The sequence below is a fragment of the Lepeophtheirus salmonis genome, chromosome Z, assembly GCF_016086655.4.
Source record: "Lepeophtheirus salmonis chromosome Z, UVic_Lsal_1.4, whole genome shotgun sequence".
Lineage (NCBI taxonomy): Eukaryota > Metazoa > Arthropoda > Copepoda > Siphonostomatoida > Caligidae > Lepeophtheirus > Lepeophtheirus salmonis.
In genome coordinates, this window is record NC_092584.1 from 12,123,026 (window position 1) to 12,127,655 (window position 4,630).

The following is a 4,630-nucleotide window of genomic DNA, read 5'->3' on the forward strand; positions in this document are numbered from 1 at the left end:
TTATCCGTTTTTGTTCATATAAGCAAATCAAAATAATATTATCTGGTTACTTTTGGGTTTGTTTTGCTAATATTAATTTGAATACAGTAGATTTTGTAGTGCAAATAAAAGTTACAGGAAAAAAAGATAATTCAATATGTGATATTGTGGATCTTCTTTCACTCTTTCACACGTATATGTTTGGGTGGTTTGGTGATAGGACTGAATCTAGAGGTCTGATTTCAGACAAAGTCTCCTGAGAGTATACAAGATTGGAGTCTTCATGGTTAATTCAAACTACCTAGATAAGTCAGTATGAATAGATAATTGGTGTTTATTTCTCCTCTAACCCACTCTCGAAAAATTATCATGTACACTCGTTTTATTTAATCAAGTTGCACGAATGTGCAATAAAACTGTGGAATACTAGACTGATGTTAATCTATATATCATTGCCAAAGCTGTTAGGGATTAGGGGATAAAACTCAATACAAAAGTGACGGTAACGTGTAATATATATGTATGTGTTTTGCAACGTTCTAATTTGAATGACAACCCATACTTTTTGCTCCCTCGCTTCTTAAGGTCACGAATATTCAAGGTAGAGGTGAGTAAAATCAGTCGAGGTGAAACTCCAGAGGCTCTGTGTGTGTGATGTGGTCAAAGTTTATAATTATCATTCTATAGTAGATATGAAATAGTAAAGCTTAACACTGACAATCTTCTCAACTAGTTGAAACTACCACTATAATGTATCTAGTGCAAATGAAACTTGATTGGAATGATTTCTTGGGCTATTTTGGCCTTGAATGGAAATGTTCTCGGATTTTTTTTTCAAAAAAGCCCCACATATCTTAAATATAGAGACATATAAATAAATTACACACTGTGGTCTACTTATTGTTTAATTTTACTTCATTGTGGAAAAAATTAGAAAAAAAAGATTCTATATATAATATTTAAAATTTATAGTGTAGTAAATAGTTTATTTTTTATTTACTAAAAATGAAAAATTTGCTTCCATATAAAGACTCTGCAGGTATTGCTCCAAATTTTCGAACAACCCATATGATGGGGAGAAAACTATGCAATAGAATATTTTCAGTTACGACATAAATTACAGTAAAATTGAAGGCGTTTTAGGCTTAAATGTTTTTGATCTTTATTAAATAAAATAGACAAATTTTCAATAAGTTTACACATAACTTCGTCAAAATTATTTTATGAATTAAAGTTATATCTTCTTGAAAACCAAAACTCTTGTTTTCTTATGTCTAATAATTATATATATATTTTTTTACATTTAAATTGATATTTATGATTGCAAAATGGACGGAAGAGTCCACAAAATATAAAAGATGTATTTATTCACTGTTAATAACAATTTTATTTTTGAAACAATCTTTATTCTATTAGTTAATAAATAGAATATATATATTTAACTATATTAAAAAGTAATTTTGAACCTATGAACGTAAATATAAAGTTATTTAAAAAATATATATGTGTTAATCGAATATGAATAAACAACAACGCAATATAAATTTGTTTTTAATAGATAAATTAACATGGACAGGTTTCATAATAACGAATGTGTATTTAAATAATTAACCTGATATAAGTTATCAGAAAAAAAGAAGAAAAAACAGGAAAATGCATCTATAAGCATAATGAGCACAAGTCAAGTTCATCAGTCAGGTCCTGAATCACATACCAAAAATATGAAGATTCTCGTAAGATCAATTAACAATGGTATAATTAATAAATATTCTAACTATTTCAATTTTATAGGCATTTGCACATTAGTTCTCTGCTCCGCCATCACTATAGGTACTGGATGATTCTTCAGAAGAAGTGGTCGTAACTCACCTCCATTGAGTTCATACGGTGTTGGACAAGTTGGGGCCGCCTCTTCAGGAGGTGCAGTCTCCAATTCTGCCGGGGGATCTGAAGCTGGAGGTGCTGGTTTATCCTTTGGCGGTTCTACTGTTGCTGAAGGATCTACCTCTGGGCCTGCTGCCCCTGTCGTTCCTATCTTGAGTGAAACCAATAATGCTCCCGGAATCCTTGGAGACAATAGTGATTTTGACAACGCCTTTGAAGCCGAAAATGGAATCAAACAAGAAGCTGTTGGATCCACCGTTACCAATGGAGAAGAATCTGTCGTCACCATGAAGGGATCTTACGAATACGTTGGCCCTGATGGGCAAACTTATGTTGTTGACTGGATTGCTGATGAGAATGGATTCCAACCTTCTGCCCCTCATCTTCCCAAAGATGTCCCAATTCCATTCCCCGAAATTGTTGAAGCTGTGGCAGCACAAATTGCCTTCGCTGCTCAAGAAGATGCAGCTGTAGAATCTGGGGCCACTGGTAGTACTGGTGGATTCGATGCCTCTGGTGCCACTGGGGGTGCTGGAGGATTTGGTGGTTCTGGTACAGCTGGTGGTGCTGGTGGATTTGGACAATCCTTTGGTGCATCGTGTAACAAGCCATCTGTTCCTCCTCTTTCTAGCAACAGACGAAAATAAGGAAATTCATTACTGAACTTTGAAAGACTGATGAGATTTGAACCCTGATATTTGGACTACAGTCCATATGATAATGAAATGTAATTCCTTCTGGATATATTTTACATTATCAAATAAATAATGCATAGACTTATGAAACCTTACAAAAGGTTTCATTTGAAAAGTTTTGTATATTATCATTAAGAGTTACAACTAAATACTTAGTGTTTTTTAACACTAAAGTATTTGGAAATCTTAATAATGTATATATATTAGATATTACCATATTTTGCCGATCTTTGTAGATATTTATAATTTAAAGTTTTACGTATATGACATTTGTTAGTACACTTTGTCATTATAAAATGTATTTATGTTTTTTTTTTTTTTGGTATATACTTCTGTCGTCAGCTTTGCAGTGTCTTTTTTGATGCATTTAATATTTCGTAGCAAATGAACTTAATTAGAACTTCGTAATTTGATTTTATAAAGTATATAATACATCATGTTATCAAATAAGTCATATGATTTATATACAATTAACGATGTTTGAACGAAGAAAAATCTAATAAAGTTATAATACGTTATGAATTTTTAATTTCAAAATATTAACTTTCATATTTCTCCTTAATTATATGTATGAAAATTATTTTATACTTTCTAGAAGGAAAAGTTGTATATATTTTTCTAGACATATAATGTTTTTTTTATTTTTTTTATGACAGATAGCTCCGCTGCCACTAAAAAACCTGGACAATATTGCGGTCCCTTAAAACAATTTTTATGTTATTGCCTTGTCCAGCTAAGGAAGAAAATAAGAAGATTAATTACTGAGCTTTCAACAATTTGAACCCTTATACTTTGATTGAACTAAATATAACGGAGTTTTGTGTCTGTGTCTTTTATGGGTGCCCACATCCTTGGGCTTAAGAGACTAACACTTTGCAAGGATGGCTCTTTTTGAACATGGACAGTGTACATGTCCTTGAAAATTTATTGTTGGTGGCTCTAAAAAAAGGCAAAAATAACGTGATGGTTTTATTTTCTTTTGACTATAACTTTGACGTATACATATCTATACAAAATAATAATACAATAAAGGAAAAACCAAAAAAAAAAAAATAGAACTTTTAAGGAAAATCTGCCAAAATATTGAATATTACACAGGGATGGCAAGCTATTAAGAAAAGTTATTTATTATAATTAATGATCCAAATTTAATTATAATTATTTATATGGATAATATAACAAATTTGAGCCCCTATTTGGAGACAAAATTACAGTTAGAAATCAATAAAAAAGTTATTAATAAAAATTCAAAAAAGAGAAGAAGGAAATCTACATAGAGATTATACAAATTGGCAGGCTTATACATGAAAACTTGAAAGTAACAATTTAGAAAAAACCACGTTTTAGTGCCTCATACGTTTGAATTATATCATGAGTCCTTAAAAAAATCCATAACGGAAAGTGTTGATTTGAGCTGTTTACCTTGAAATCATTAAGTAACTTTTCCATTAAATATTTCTTTTTTTTTGCATGTTTGTTGAATAATATTATTAATAATAGACCAAGTTCGAATCATCAGTATCTGTCCTGGGTTCATTATAAAAGACCCGAGCCTGATCTCTACCCCTGGTTTCATATTTCAATTTCCAAGGGAAGGAATATAAAACTTAGTTAGGAACTGTAGATAGTACAAGACTATTTGATATCATGTGCACCGAACCATTAAAATAATAGAAAATATTGTCAGTGTTAGAAGTTTTTTTTTAAATCAGTTAGGCAGTTGAAATAATATCAGAGGAAGTGGAGGATGAACTTCAATATAACACAGAATCAAGTTCTCTTATATGAGACGGAAATTAATCAACTTTACAGAACTGATATATTTATTAACAACTAATTATGATAGATAAATTAATGTATTCTTTTTTTCCTATCTGCCATTAATGAAAATTTATACATTAAGAAATGTAAATTATTTTGTTATTTGTATATGAAATTTCTTTACAGATAATAAGGAATCGTTATCAAAATCGTTCATAAGAATGGATCAGAATTGAAAGAGGAATCGGCTGAAAATTTGGAATTTGTAGATCCCTAACTTAAAGGCATTTAAATTATATATTCTAAGACTA

General features: G+C 30.5%; 1 pseudogene; it reads left to right on the forward strand.

Moving 5' to 3' along the window:
* The first annotated feature begins 1,649 nt into the window (after positions 1-1,649).
* LOC121130475 (uncharacterized) lies at positions 1,650-3,074 on the forward strand (annotated as a pseudogene).
* The last annotated feature ends 1,556 nt before the right edge of the window (positions 3,075-4,630 follow it).